At 37.9% G+C, this 16,607-nt stretch overlaps 1 long non-coding RNA gene across 1 annotated transcript in view; it reads left to right on the forward strand.

Moving 5' to 3' along the window:
• The window catches only part of LOC141743971 (uncharacterized), a 238,548-nt gene that overhangs the window by 182,230 nt on the left and 39,711 nt on the right, over positions 1-16,607 (forward strand). Inside the window, exons 3-5 of the long non-coding RNA XR_012587292.1 lie at positions 4,233-4,333; positions 5,330-5,452; positions 15,847-15,920. This is a non-coding gene — a long non-coding RNA (uncharacterized LOC141743971). The remainder of the gene's footprint in view (positions 1-4,232; positions 4,334-5,329; positions 5,453-15,846; positions 15,921-16,607) is intronic.

Consider the following 16,607-nt stretch of genomic DNA (forward strand, 5'->3'; position numbering starts at 1 on the left):
TAAATGCTGTATATTTTAAGTGGATGTAAAGTATGTTTGAGTAAAATTCATATATATGTGTAGAGAGGAGTACTCACTTTATTTTTGCTTGTACTGTACACTAGTGGAAAAAATCAAAGGGTACCCCTTGAAAGTTTTTAACAATCAAGTGCTTTTCATTTACCAGTGACTATTTGCTGTTGGAAATCTGAGTATATAGCCATGAAGGCCAGCTGTTTTCTCCTTATGGCATTAGTAAAAAGAAAAAAATGAACCAATGTGCCTTGTTTAGAGTATTTCTGGGACAAGTTTCCCAGAATTTTCCTACTGCTTTTTCATTTCTTTACATAAAATACCCATAACCCCTCTTCCTTGATGAGGTGGCAAAACATCCAAATATACTGGCTGATTTTTATGAGATCAATTTCTAGCTCTCCTTTTCTTCGTTGTCCTGAAATGCATCTTTCTGCCTACTAATTGCTAAAAGGATATGTAATCTGAGAGTATTGGAGAGTATTCTGTGTTTCATTAAATTAGACAGAGACTGCAGTGAGAAAGTGGATGATGATGACTCTGGGCCGTTCTCTTCTTTCATCCTGATGTACTTGGGGAAAGAAAGAAAATAACCTGCCTTGCCTGTGTGAGACTGGTTTGTGTGCAGGTTTGTGCATGTGTCTACGTATCTGTACGCTGTATAACCAGGAAGAATACCGCATTAAAGGTAGTAAACTTTGTTCCTTTACTTCTTTTGGTTGGCTGGAATTTACATTTCAAAATCATTCACCATATTGGCACGAGTGAGAAATTTCACTGTATGATCTAAAAATCATGTGACTTAACAGCATTTTGGAGAATTAAGTAAAACATCAAAAGCTGCCAGACTGGATGAGAACTCACAAAATTTGCAATACTGTGTGCGTGTACTGGTACATCTGCCACTGGATCACTGAAAGAGAGAGCCCCTGGAGCATCAGTCCGACTATTGTGGTGTTATAGTCCTTTTCACGTCCCTCTCCTGCAATTGAAACTTGGCCTCCCGCTTACTGTTAGGGGAATCAGCCCCTCGGGCATCTTTATCTTTGAGATTGTCTGCCCTTCAGGTGCTGTGTTTTTGGTGAATAAAGGTGGAGCGTGAAATTCCCATCTTTTGAACTCCAATTTGAAGATGAAAAAAATTTATTGATTGGAAGGGAGCATACTTGCTAGAGCAATAGCAAAATTACAGGATTATTGTTTTCAATCCCATTACATCTCTAGGCAGACGGGCCCAATCCATGAAGGAATTTATTTCTCTTTTGGCAGGAAATCTCATCTGGATTTAATCTTGATATGGGACATAGTAATACAAGAGATAGACGAGCATGAATTATGACAGCCCAACTAAGAAGAAAGGTAAAAAGAAAACCAGTGAGAGTACATTTTTATAAGCAAGCAGGACAGAGAGCTGTAATGAGTAAGTGAGAAGAGCAGAATAAGAAGTTTGGAAAATGCATTTTGTGGAAAGGAAGACTTCTATTTTAAAATACTTTTTATATTACATTATGTATTTGGCAGAACTTATGATTCCTCTAACTTTAATGAGAATGCAAGCCAACGTCCAGAGTCGTCGTAAACTAAGAATCGATCTTTTGCAGGGTTTCCCTCCTCTGTTCCTGCTCATTCTTTTCCTTCAAGTTTCAACATGTTGTTTTTTATAATACTGTTCTCACTCCTGGATTGTTGATAACAAGGGTCTCTTGTCTTTCTGTAGCTCTCAGATACTAGCTGGTGCTTTTATAATGCTTTTTATCTCTGTAATACTTTCCAGACATTAACTAATTAATCTTAACAACACCCCATCAAGGAGGTAGAGTAATTCAGTGATGTTATTTATCAACGAGAAAGCAAAGAAAGGCAAGTGAAGCAAAAGGTTCAGAAAGACAGTACAGTTGGGAATAAAGGCCACTGGTATTTGCAGATCTGCCTGGCAACCAGGTAACTGTAACAGATTTCTCATGTTTAAAAGCTGTTCTGATACTTTGCTCCTAACTGTAATATTTCTTTCCCAGTCTTTAATTCTCATTTGGTTTAAAAGAAGCAGGAATGGGCTTACGACTAATTGGGCAAATTTTAGGCAACTTTTTATTAAAGACAACCTTGTTCACTAGAAGGGTTTCTGGCATTCTTCCAATCCTTTTGAGACCATTTTAAGATTCTCTTACAATGTAAAGGCTTTCTTAATTATTGTGCTGTTCATTTTGCCATACAGTATACTACATTAAGTTTAACATTCCCCTCAGCTGTCTCTTGGGGAAATACAGTAACGGTTATGAGAGAGATATCTACTGAACCATATTTTAAGTAATCTCTATGCACTTTAAGTAACTTTCCAAAAAGGAGGTTAAACAAGTGAAAAAATGGTATTGTCAGAGGAACAATCTTTAATAAAGGCAGGAAATAAAGTATATTTTTTTAATATATCATGTAAGGCATCTACAGTGAACTTCATTTACAAAGAAAAAAATTCCTACCCTAGCAATATATTGAGAAGTGAAATACCATCCCCGCTTTCAGTTGGCCTAGTTCTTCTTAATTAACATATTTACTAGGGATTTATCAGGTCTTAGAAGACTGATAGGGATGCTCTTTTATGTAGAATAATTTTTGTTCTAATCAGTTAACTGTCAGACCACTTGTAGACTCTAATAAAACTGTGGTGGACATGCTCAAAATGCATACAGAGCAGATACATTTTCCAAGGCGGAAAACCATTTTACTCCTGTCCTTTCTCTTCACTTCATGTTTGTTTGCAGTGACGGAGCTTGTCCATGCACTGCTGAGGGAGAGACTATCAGAACTTAGGTTTTTAAAAGATTTCTTGTCTTTAGATTCCACATATCTTAAGTTGGGGATGTTTGTTGGTTTGTTGTGTTTTGTGCTTTTTTTTTTTATTAATTTTTTTTAAAACTACTTTGAAGGAATGACAAAACCTTTCCCTTTCTCCATCCCTCTCCCCCCACTTCCCATTTCGCCAGGAAAAAAAAAACACTTTCTAGATTACAAAGTAATTTTGTGGCCCAAAATAACCCACCTTTCTCAGCAACCCTCCCTTTCCTCCTCATCTCAGTTCTCCCCCACCCCTACTATGCTTTTAAATACAGGCTTGAGTACCCGCCAGCTGCATACCCAGCCCTCAAAGCACAGTCTGTGGGGGATCATCTTTCTGCCTTCGCTTGCAACCAGTGAGGAAAAAGATCCTGGAACAGTGGAGGATATTTCATATTTTGAGTTCTATTATTTAATTTAATCTCCTCTTTGCTTACTTGGCAAGGCAGCTGATCCACCAAGAACTGCACATGTCAGATGTTTCGCAATTCGCTGTGGCTAGAAGGAATCAATATTGTGCCCCTGGAGGCTCAAGTTGAGGATGCTTTACTCCGTAATCTACCCTAGGTCTCCAAATAAAACAACAACAAGAATTTCGGACTTGCTTACAGTAGTTCTGCTGGATCAGTAAAGCATTTTGGACGTAGACAGCTGTTTTCCTTTCAGGATGTGGGGGAGTTGAATCATGGAGTGTGAAGGCAAAATAATTCCACGATAGAGGCTATTAGGGAAAATTTATCTTAATGGAAGGAGACAATTCCAAACAGAATGGAGAAGTGAGTGGTTATGGCTCTAGGTGAACTATCAAAGATGATAATTTGGCAGATTTTCTTCTTTGCTCCATTTGTATGATTCCAATGAACAGAATGGTGTGTTTCATTCTGTTGGGTTTAATCTAGCTATGTGCTATGAACAGGTGAACATGATCTCCACAGTGAAACGTTTCCACCTGAAAAAATTCCATCAGGAATAAATCAGTTCAGCTGTTCACTATTTGGTATTTCTGGTCTGTGGTTCGGGCCCATTGGAAGTCACATTCTCTGATGATTTGGTGTGACAGAGGCAAGTGAGAAGTTAAGACAGCCATGTGAACCCCTTTGATGAGAACTGTCCCGTGAGTCTCTCTGTACAACTGTTCATCTTTCACTTCTGCAGATGTTCAGGCAACAGCAGAGATACGCATCCACAGAAACGTCTAAACATAGAAAATACTATAAATGAGAAATTGCTTGTAGATGTTAGAATTATACAGGACTAATAGTCTTGAGAAAGTATGCTTCTGGCTTGCATAAATGTGTGAAATAATTCAATGAACTGGAGAGGAGAGGCATCCTCTAACCCTTACATGTGCCCTGTTCTACCAACGTGTTCTGTTTTCCTTTGCACAGGAACAACCAGCTTGGTTTGCTGTGGCTCCTCGGCTCAAGAAACTTGTGCTGATTGGGATAGGGGGATCATTTGATGCAGCTTCTTGCAGCGCTTTTTAGAGGTGAGTCAAGTCCTATGTGCTTGAGCGTGTAGGTGATGCCCAAACTAATTTTTATTTTTAATTTTGTAGGCATGGAAGGGGTAAGGTCAGATGGTCTAATGGTACAGCCATCTTTTACCTCCTTGGATACTTAAAACACAAAGCTCTTTAAACTACCCATGTGGCAGCCGACATGATTAATGAGAAAGGGTCAAGTACTGCACTGATAACATCATAGAAATTGATAGAAAAGGCCCGTTAAGTCATCTTGTCTGTCTCCTTGCCAGCACAGGATTATTCCCTACGGTATATTGTCTAATGCTCTGTTCACATTGTGTAAGAGAATCATGAGTTTTATGGCTTTGGCCTTTTGACAGTACACACGTTGTGGAACTTACTGATTGTTTTAGAGGTCTGAGTAAGACCATGTTTCATTGCCTGAAATTGGAGCAGAAACATATTAGCAAAAATTACTTAGAATTATGTAAGATTTTAATTAAAATTGCTAAAATACACAAAGCTGAGCCATAGCAGATAAACTTTGCAACTGACAATTCTTTAGCTGCAAACTTTTTTTTTTTGTCTAAGAAACTATATGAGGTTTAAAGTAAAATAATCTCTGTGGTTCTGTCTTTCTCCCTCTCCCCCTCCTCTTTCCATTTTGATATCTTTCTGTCTTTCATTTCTGTCCATCTGGAGCTGCAGTTGAATTATGGCATATGATTTGTATAGACTTCTATCTCTCCCCCTGGATTAAACCTTCTTATTGGTTCCCTCAGCTCCTGGTGCTTACTCACACTCTTGCTGCTTCTCCACCCTGATTTTTCTCCCATGGTTTCGTCTGTTTCCTTTTACTCTGTGGGCTCTCATTCAATCTAATTTTCTTCCTTGGTTTTAGAAAAGGAATGTATTGGTTTTCAGCTAAGAGTTTTTCACTTCATAATTTTGATATTTGTCTTTTTTTTCCACCCCCCCACCCCGCTCCCATCCTAAAATACTGTTGTCTTGCTCCAACAGAGAAGGAATTAGAACTGCTTATCTTGCTGTGAAATGGAAAGACTCTGTTCCAAGTCGCCATCCGGAAGTTTCTGGCAGTGAGAAGAAGTGTTAACAGCTGCCGTGAAAGGGCTACTGAACTTGGTATTAGTACAAAGGTTATTTCTGCCTCAGCAATGTGTATAATTTGCTAAATTAATTAAAAATGTATTTGCTTCCCTCAAGAAAGAGCAGAGTACATCCACATGGAATTTTGCTCCATGAATTGAAAGCAAAAGAAAGCAAAACTGAAACAGAACAAGAAATTCTAGAGCAGAATACAAATATGTTGAAATACTGCCTTGGGCAGAAAAAATGACTCCTGAAATGGACACTTATTTTACATGCACAGTGTTTAATATTTAGTTTTGGTTACTGATCCAATCAAGGCAAAAGACTATTGTAGCCTTAAGCCACAGTGTAACTCCGTTCAGTGTTCCACTGTTAGAGTTTTCATTAAAAAGATGTATTTTGACATTCTGGAGTGAGTACACCCATAAAGAGTGAAATGTTTCAAGTATAAATTATAGGTCCTTCAGCTTACGAAGCAGGGGCAGACTGCAGCTGCTTCAGCGAACTTCACTAAAACCTCTGAATTCTAGTGAAGCTAAATTGAAGCTCCTTGCTTTGCTCAGTGCAGATCCCAGGATGAGAGTCTTAATGATATCCTTTAAAAATATGGGGAACTCTGTTCAGGGTGAAATGTCGCCGTCGTCAGCACCACCTTCCATCTTGCTTTTGGTAAGTGAGCGATTACTTGTTAATCCCACTTTAAAGCATCTGTAACCAATACCTCTACAAAAATCTGTGCCTCTGCGAAAAAACTTTGAAAAATAGGCTGTAGTTAGAGCCGTAAACAATTTTAGTTTGTTGCTTATAGCAAAGAGATAATCATGCTGCTGGGTTACTGCTTTTTGAAAGAGAAAATGCTCCATGGTTTGGCATGAAGAGTCTTAATTCCTGAGCAAGAGGCAGCATGTACGGTTTTATTACCTCACAGATTAATGAAATTTAATATGACGAATGCCATACTGTGGTGACAATGAAGCCCCTATGTTCATGAAATGGCACTTTTTTCAAGTAACAGCTCTGGCTTGGACCTTGTGCTTTGCGTTTTCTAGAGATCTAAGCCAAAGTGGCTTTTAATGGAGGGAAGAGTTTGTTTTGGTTAAACAGAAGCCAGATATGAAATTAAAGAAAGGGTTCAAAGGTCGCTATTATATTTTGGCAAAGATATTTTCTTCAATTTTTAGCTTTTTATTTAGAGACAGCTACACTTTTTAACACTTACTCTCTTATCTACAGGGAAAGGCCTAATATTTGAAATAGCATTTAGGAATTATAGAAAGAAATACAACATGCGTTTCCTTTTAGAAATATAAGAAAGTGAGGACTGCCACGATGGCAGGCTAATTCCATCTAGTTTGGTATCTCATTTTTGACAACTACCACCCTCAACTATTCAAAGTGCAGGGATTCAGTTTTATTCAGCTGCGGCATACTCTGTCCCCTTGCTTAGGTCTCATCCTGTCTGATTTTTTTATAACCACATTTATATCCTTCTCCCACTCAGGGTTAGATTGTACCTTGTGCCATAGCTCCAAAATAGGATGCAGCAGGTCAAAGCGTGTCAATGAAGTGTTTCTAAGCTTGAAGAGTCATTGCCTCCCTGGGACACCCACAGCTTTTCCGTTTCTCTTTCACATGAAGTTGATTAACTTCAGTCCTGTTTTCTGTAGGGCTCGATGGAGTATTTTAAGTTTAAGCTGGCGGTGAGTTAAAAAAGATGTGCTCTTAGTCTCTTCTGAAAGGATCCCAGTCATGACCTTGATTTTCTTTAAAGCTTTTAGGACTCCTAGTTGGGTAACCAGCCCAGGGATGTGGGGCAATTTTTTTTTTTTCCTTCCAACGTTCAATTTCTAGTCATTTCTAACAAAACCAAAATTTCCTGCAATGGGTTTCAAACCTGCAAGAAGCCCTGCAGAGCATGTTGAGAAGTGGTACTTCCTTGCACCGAGAGGAAGCTTGAGGTAAAGTTTCACAAGGAGTGTCATCTTTGGACATGGCACCAATGTTCAGACATATGGTCCAGGGGACCAAAGCTAGGGCGGGTTAGAAAGGTCTCAGATACACAATTCAAATTTTTCCATTGATTTCTCAGACAAACTGGTATTGCTGGCTGCAGCAGCCCTTCCAGTCTTTCTCGGTAAACGTACAACAGATGGTAGCATTTTGGCAATTAAAAAAATCTTCCAAACAGCAAGTTTTATACTTGAAATCTGTTATGTCTGTGGCAGTGCACAAGAAACCAAATAGTTCTGTAGATTTTTTTTCACTTTTTAATGACTTGTGCCCATTACAAATAGGCGGATTTGTCATCTGTGTAAAAGCCATGCTAGTGGATCCAGGCTGTGTGATTTACCTCTGTAATTGTCCTAAGACTTGGTACAGGTGGCTTTAATGGTGGTTATGGTGTTCCCTGGGTAGCAGTCCTGCAGGCTAGGAGAGAGCAGGAACCTCCCCAGCACACCCGGTGATTACCAGTAGATACCTTGCAGTGTGTATTGTTTGGAGTGGTAAGAATAAAAATACACCCTACATATCCTGTTCTCTGTAAAAAGAAACTGGTTTGGATTTAAGTTCTGGTTTTGCGCTTTTAATCTGGAATGTGTATTGAATTTTTCTGCTGCTTTGCATAGCTGAGCTGCATAGCTGAATTAAAAAAAAACACAAACAACTATCAAATACTGGATTTGTGGTCCTTTGTGTAAAGAGGCAAAATTGGCAGCTTTAACAAGGAATGAATGGGCATGGAGACAACTATCCACTTGCGTCTCCAAGGCAGCTCCTTCAGATAGGGACTGAGATTTATTGGCAGTTGAGGCTTTACTGTGGAACCTCCTCTGGGAATAAACTCTTGTTGTCTTTTGGCATTTTCACTGTTCTAGGACTTTTCACAAACACATCTTATTTTGCATTACTTTTTTTTTAAAGACTGTTTTCTAGCATGCCTGAAGAAGGACAAAATTTAGGTGTTTGTGGAGAAAAGTAACAAAGAGGAGGTCAAAATGAGGTGGGTTTGCAGATCCATACCTCTTCAAAATCAATTTTGTCACTTGTCTACATACAATACAGAAGAAAGCATAGGGACCTGTGGTCAGTGACAGTGCTGTTGCACATCATAACACTTTTCTACCCCATTTAGCAGTAATTTCTGAGATGAATGGTGCTCTCAGAATCTGTGCTGAATGTAACATTGGAGTTAGAAGGAACTTTGTAAACAAAGGAAATGGAAAGTTTGGTTAAGATATTGTTGGCTAAGAGAAAAAGGCTTATTACCAGTCTGAGTTTGTTTTGGGTTCTTAGTCAGCTTGGAATTAAAATGTAGGTTTTCTATGACTGGAAATATAATAAGAAAACACTGAAAATTTCCTCTACATAGCAACATTGGAATTTAAATGTCTGTGATATTATTCCATGGTTTTTTTATGAGTGATAAATTTTGTTGTTAAAAACACTGGATTTTAGAATATACATTTCAAAGAGCATGAAGGCTGGCCTTGGTTTCATATGCTAATGTACAAACTGTCCAGTTGTCTTTAAAGCATCTGGGTCTCTATAAATGTGGACTAAGTGGCAACAGGGTGGAACAGCTAAAACTTTAACATGAAATTGCAGGTGGAAAAAAAAAATGAGAGGGGGAATCACCCTGAAATCATGATAAATGTGCTCATGTCTGAAACGTAACAGCAAACACACATGCAGCAGCAAGAATCTTCAGAAGAAAACCAAAGAAAGTACAACTGGAAAAAATGGGTATTTTACTGAAAGTTCCAGTTTCTGGAATAAATAAGGTTAGGACATTATACATAAATGTGCTACGAACAAATCTCCTTAAGTCCTAGTTTACCATAGATTTGATCTAAAATAATGTTTGAAAGAGTGCACTGTGTTACTTTTTCAGATTACGATGTGGGGTAAATGTTTTCATTTGAAGTTTCTCTGCCAGTTGACTTAAGTTTTGGAGACTTTAATCTCTCTACCACTAGAATGCTATAACTAAGCTCATTCTAGATAGTATTGATATCTATAGAAGGGGAATTAATTTGTTAAATGAGAAAATGGAGTCTATAAATGGGACACTCTTATGCTCTAGAAAGTAACGGGAATTTTACTGGGAGTTTTACTACTACTTCAAGCCTAACATGGGCATGTTCTGCTCAGATACTTCGACAAAGCTATGAGAATAGGAGGACAGTGGAGATGTCAGTTTTTGCCTTTTATTGTTTGTTATAATTAAAATACTGGGTGTGTGCTTTTGGAAAATATCTGAGAGATTACTTCCATGAGTTTTGCATTTCCAACTTTTAGCTACAGCCCAGTAATCTTGATTATAGATTCAGACGCAGCTTCCGGCTGGAGTTGTGGTCCTTGTGGGGAAAGAGCAGAACTGAAATCACTAGGAAAAAAGTATGTGATTAGCTGTCTGCTTTGTGTGTCACCAGTGTGGGATGGAGACTTAATGTAATACTTTGTGTTACTTTTATCAGATTTTGATCATGATGTAGTTTGAGCAATGAATTACTCTGAGAGAATTCTACTTAATCTGGTGGCTGTATGTTAGGAAAAAAGTTGTTTTTTTTTTTTTTCAAACAAGGATATCGTCGAAGACTTCGTAGACTTTTTATATAATAAATTTTGTTACCATGGAATTGCTTTTCCTTGACTTCAGCAAATATTTATTTCTCGTGCTTGACATTTAATTATTGTTTTCCCCTTTGGTTTCCTAAGGGTAAATTGTGTTTGAATCACTCATGGGAAATTCTAACTAAAGTCATTAGTGCTATTGTATTAACTCTTAAGTACCAAAATGACTCTTGAAAATGGTATTTAGCAATTAAAAAATTTTACTTTTGTAAGAAGGCAAATGTTGGCTATATGATCAGAAGAAAAGAAAACAAATTTCCACTTTCGTTGCTATGTATTCCACAAAGGACCAAGACTTGACGTGGTTCATGTGATCTGCAACTGTCATGAAGCCATATGACAGCCAAATAACGTGAAAGTTAAATACATATGTACATTATTTTATTTTCACTTTGCTAGGAAAGAAACATTATTTGCACCTTAAAACTGCCTTACTCCTCCAGTGGGGATTTAGTCAGTCTATAAACTATGCTAGACCGTTTCCCAAAGAAGCTGTGTGAAACAGTAAGCATATAGAAATCAATCTTTTTCTAGCATTTCCTGTGTCCTAACTGGACACTTCCCTGAAACAGAGGTAGAACATTAATTTGCGACATCTAATCATGCATTTAGTTAAATGGTACAATCATTTTATGGTTTGGTTTTTTCTTCTCCTCTTATCCTCCATTAAAAGCTCTGAGAAATAGCAGAACTGACAACTTTTGTTGTTCATTTTCACAAACAACACTTCATGTGGGTATAGAAGTGGATAAGAGGTAAGGAATTTTTGGCAGTACTAGCTCTGTAGTTCCATTTAGCTATACATCTGTTCTCTTTTAACTGAGCGCCTTCTTACATTTACAATTAATATTTTATTTGAATTTTTATAGAATTCTACAAGCCTGTTTGCTAAAGTTCCCTTGAATAGGCAATGGTCATGGCTGCCTAGAGATTTATTAGTAGTCAGATGACACTCATTCATTATTGATGACTTTTGAAAGGTACAAGAGTAAGCCACGCTCTTGAGCATTAAATGTTTTCACAAAGTATGATATTTGTATAGCATTTAAATCCTCCATTTTCCTTCTAAAGACGTGTTGAATGCTTACTGTAGAAAAATAATATTAACTGGGAGTCCTTTGGACCTCTTTACTAAATTTGTCTATTTTCAGTGGTTTTATTTATTGAAATTTAACTTAAAGCTAGTGAGCTTGAGATGGAGCTTGAAAAAAATCAGGATCTACTTGACACTTTTTTTTTTTTCAAAGAACCTGGTACTCTTGCTCAATTGCCCCATAACTTAGATTTAGTCTTCATGTCATCACTTCTATCTGAGGGAGTGTGAGAACACAAATGGCTGCCAAGGAGAGGTGGCACAGGCTGGTACTTGTTCCCTTTAGCACTGATGTCATGAGGGCTGGCTGAAAGCAAGGCGTTTTTTTTCCATTAAGAGGTGTGACTTTTTCTCTAGGGGTTGTGTATCATTTCAGGTGTATTGTAATTAAGACCTTTAGGTTCTTAAATGTATTATAAACAGAACATGTGGTGTTTAGCTCTGCTATCTGTATGAGACATTTGAGGTTTTGTCTAATAGTGTAACTACCACAGTTACCTGTTTGATCATCACCATTTATATCCAAGGGCAAATTCTTCTCTATATCTCTCCAGAGCAGTTCTTTCCCCGCCCCCCCCTTTATTCTTTGTTCAGTTATCATCTTTCCTCTGTTCTCCTCATTCCTATTTCAAGGAATCTCTACTGTTTCGTGGCCAAGGCAAGACAATGGTGTTGGATGGGGACTTGCTGACTCCTGTGTTTTGATCTGAAGACTGTCTCGGTTCAGTCTGTTGTCTGCTGCCTTCCACAGGGTCAGGTTTTGATCCAGATAGGACTCAAACTGACTCGTGGGCCTTCAGGCCTTAGCTGTTTTGGTTTGCTGCTGAATGGTGTTCTGTTCAAGCCATTCAATAAATACCACTTGGAGAGAGGGATTTAGCACACAACTTTTGCAAAGATGGACTTCAGCTTCTCTTTTTTAGTGTTTCGGTTTATTTAGGGTTTCCAGTAGTATGGATAGTGTTTCTCAGTCAGGAGGTCCGGAGCTCCTATACTGTTAAGTAATCAATACCACAGTTCTTGACAGAGGTGGGTGTGTATTTCCCTTGTGTAATTCATCCACTGCAAGAAGGGCCATTTTTTATGAAAGTGGGTTTTTGGAGACTGTGGTTCTTACTGTTTGTCAGTGAAATAACAAGACAGTTACTGCATTTGTGACACTGGTTTAAGAGTTTCTCTTCCCTCCCTTTACCCTCAGCCACACGTACATTCCCATGTAGCAGTCTGCCATCTTGTCAGATGTGCCTCTTCATCTGCTCTGTGGGCCTGCGCTGGTAACCAGCTTAAATATTCCTTCCGTCCCTTTATTCAAAATGTTCGTTTAAGGGCAGATTTCATCAGTCCAAATTGGCACAGCTGACATAAGTAATTGCAGTATGTGGCTGGGAATGAACATATGTGGACAGGAATTTCTGAAGCCGATTTTGTTGTAAAGGTAAAGTCTTGTTAAACTCCAGTGAGAATTTCATGTTTGTCTCTTTCTGTGTATGATAGAACAAGGAAAACTTGTTTCTTCTATTTCTTCCCTCCAAATGTATTCATTTTGTGAGAGTTAGAATTCATCTTCTAGTCGTGTGCTTTATGCGCCATTGCTTGTAATAATTGATTAATAGAACGAAAATAAAATACTTCTTACACACTGTGTTTCCTCTGTTGTTAACAAGTAAAATACTCTTGCTTTAAACGGAAAATATTTGAAACTCTTGATTAAGAACAAACAGGTGTTTGTAAGAATACATGAAAATGCTTTTTGCTACTGTGTTTGTATCATGTGCCTCTCTTGAAGGAATAGTTTAAATGACAGCATTATAATTATATATTCAGAAATGTGCTAAGTTTTTCAGGTGAGGAGTGTCCTTTAGAGCTAGGCAACTTGCAACCGAAGATACCAGTACTGCTGTGAGCTCCACATAAATGGTGCTAGTCTAGTCCATTTGTGTGAGTTTAAGGAGCAGACTGCTGAAACATCGTACAAGTGATATATAAAAATGAACTAAAGGTGACTGTGAAGACCATGGAAAAAACAACTGCATCAAGGAGATCATATTGCTATTCATGTGTGTCCAGAGATGTAACCATCAAAGACATTTAACTTTCATCTCTTGCTGGTTTCTTTGTGGTCTTAATTTTTTTTTTCCTTAGTCAAGGCAACAGATGCTTCTCCTGGGAAATACTGAGTAAAGAATGGTTTGTGAAGTAGATTTGGAAAAGCGTGTTGCATGTTTGAGAGAGCATGGAAGAATAAAATTTCAGATGTTTAAGTGCTTATTCTACTTTTATTTTTCCAACAGTGAATCATTCAGCATCTAGATCTTGATCTGACAATCCTTTTGGTGTAACTTCAGTGGCACTTTTGGGTGTGAAAAGAGTATATGGATGACTGTTACTAAGCTATGGAAAACAGATGACTAAAACTCTATGATTTGGTACTTTATGCATTTTTGAATAGCATTGTCTTTTCTATTCCCCTTGCGGCATTAAGAATCATAACTTTTTTTTTTCATTTAAATTCACACAGTGTACTCTTACAGTCTTCTCTCTCTGATCACCTCTCTGATCTTGCCTTACGGACCCCTTTCCATGTGTAGTCTGCTCTGAATTAACTTACAGATGAATTGGGTCATGGGGAAAGGGGTACTTTCTCATATTTCTGTCACTGAAAGCATTTCAGTTAGGTACAAACAAGACCTTTTTTAGCAACAAATTCTTGCTTTCTAGCTTGTTTTGTCAGACCAGAAATCATGCTGGGCAGAATGGTGTGTCTCATTCCAATGTGTGAATTGATGACTAAGTTAAGATGTGTTGAGGAGTGTTTATATCATCTATGAAAAGCTCTGATGCTGAGTGGTATTCTTGTTGTCTGCGTGTTCACAGAATAATGAAAAGTTCGGTGGTTTCCTCCAAATTTTATGTATTGGCAGAATGATCTGAGACACAAATTGCACACAGCATGTGGTATAAACTGCCTTGTTTTCTCATTTTAGAGCACAGTTAAGGTGCTTTATGATATTTTGACTGCATGTATTTGATGCTGTAAACTGCTTTTAAGGCTGTTATGCCTTTGTAATGTGCTGATGTTGCCTTATTAGTAGCTGCATTTTTTTTTTTCCACAGAAGCATTTAGCTTATTGGCATTTGTTTTTACTGCTGGCACTTTTTTTCAGCATTAATATGTTGCTATGCAATTTCACTAGAAAAATGTTATGGTAAGCTGACTTGAAATGTCATCCTGTCTTTACTTTCCTACAGGTTTTATGGGCTTAAATAAGCACCTGAATAAGCTTTTGAAATGTGTCAGATAATGTAATTTCACAATGTTATTACATGCTTGTTGCAGTTGGCACTTCATGCAACAAACTGTTTGTATGGCTGTTTGCCTTTCTGGAGCATTTTAAAAATAGTTCTGAACTAGAACGTAAACATATTTGTAAGCGGTATAATTATTAAGTTATTTTTACCAACTAATTTTGGACCAGAGATGTGTTGGCTCTGGAGTATTTTTCTGATACTGGTTTATGTTTTAGTGATTTACTGAATGAAAAAATTAATGGTGGAAATACTTCATATTTACCCAGTTGGGCAGACAAATGCCCTTCTCATCAGATTTCTTATTAATAGTTCTTAAGAAAGCCAATTTTTTGTTGGCCAGGGTTCATTTTTTCCCCTCTCCCATTGGCTATTCCTAGGGAAACTTGTTTCCAAACTAAAGAGTGTTAGTCATGTTTAAATGACATATGCATGGTGATTTTTAATCTAAAATACATCACAGAGGCCAAACCTTATCCATATTATATTTCCATTACTTGATGTCAGTCGTATTTTTCATTTTTTAAATCTATAAAGTACATTGGAAACTGCTTAATAAAGCTGCTAGCTACACTAGCTGAAAACAGGGAAAAACACTACTGTGGCTTGTTCCTCAGTTAACACTGCTACCAAATAATTTCATTTGAACATGAGTATACGACCTTGTGCACAGAGATGAAAGTGAAAAAAGGGGTGGTTTGTCAAGTGATTTTTTTTTAAACTTCATTGAATGCGATTACTCAGGGGGTGGGGTGGGTGGGAGGAAGATACTAGATGAAGCAAGGGAAAGATGATCAAAATTGCAGTACAGCTGACTAGCCACATCCACTGTGAAGGAAGCCTGCGCTTTTCCGTAGATCCATGCGTTTGGTCATGAAAATGTATCTTAATGAAAAAAGGTCGCTTATACTGTCCTCATTTCCTCATCAGTTAGAGCTTCGTTTCTGTCAGTGAAAACAAACATGCACATCACATCCTGTGAGCAGAAGGGTAATGCTGATGAGGCAACAGGGGTGAAAACCATAGTGTGATAATGAATCCCAGATAACTTCAGCACTATGTGTTCTACACTTTGGGTAGAGTTATACTACAAAGGTTAAGGGTGCTTAAGCAGAAGATCTAAGTTATTCTGGCCCAGGCATGTGGTTAGGCCTACTCAGTTGGCTGCGAACCTTAAATCATTATCTGTAGTTCAGGCATGCCCAGAGTTACCCTTCATAAGCATGGGATGATAATTTAGAATAATTTTGCCAAAATAATGATCTGCTCATTAACGTGTCTCAATATTTAGGAAGATTTAAGGTTGATCATAGGAGATATTCAATTCCTTCTTTATAAATTATCATCTGGCCTAGCTCATCATAATTAATTTGTTTTTCTTTGAATGCTACAGGTGACCTGCATTATGTTGTGGAGATGAGGGAAAAGCTAGATTTCAAGTGTGTGATCGTCTTTGCTCTGTAGTGGGTAAGTGAAGAAGAGGTACCTCTTTCAGTTTTCCTCGTTGATGAGAAGCTTTCTGCTATTCTGGCGCTGAGAAGCTATGACGGCCAGTCTGTGCACTATAAATCTAGATGATGTCTGGAACGAGGGGAGACATTTCCACTCTCTGTGTTTTCTCATCTGATATTAAGTCATTGTTTTCAGTGGAAACCTGCTCGGGGTTGCGTCTGCTGGAGTAGCTCGTTCTGTGTGAGCGAAAACATGTTCTGCCTCACTTTAGTGTGACTTGGAGGGAGCTGAGCAAGGTCAAATTTTTGGCTTCCTGATTCTTATGTACTTGGTTGTTTACATCACAGTATATTTCCAGATATCCTAAATCTTGATTCTCAGTGTTATCCAATACAACAGCTGTTTCAACCTTTCTGTCAGAAGGTCCCTAACAAGTCAGTACTTCTATGTTTCTGTGGCTCTTCAGCATGAGATACTGAAGAGAAATGTGCCTGTAATGAGCTAAAGTTTTTCTTACTTAACATTAAGATTGTTATGGGAAGAAGGGAGGCCATAAACATTCTTCTATTATTTGGAAGGCCTCACGCTTTGCTGCATTGTTTAAAAGAAAAAGGAAATTGTCTCCCCTCTGCTTATATTTGTCCCAAGCATTTATGAAGTAGCCCAAGCATTTATGAAGTAGCCTTTTAATCTTTTATTGAA

The sequence above is a fragment of the Larus michahellis genome, chromosome 5, assembly GCF_964199755.1.
Source record: "Larus michahellis chromosome 5, bLarMic1.1, whole genome shotgun sequence".
Lineage (NCBI taxonomy): Eukaryota > Metazoa > Chordata > Aves > Charadriiformes > Laridae > Larus > Larus michahellis.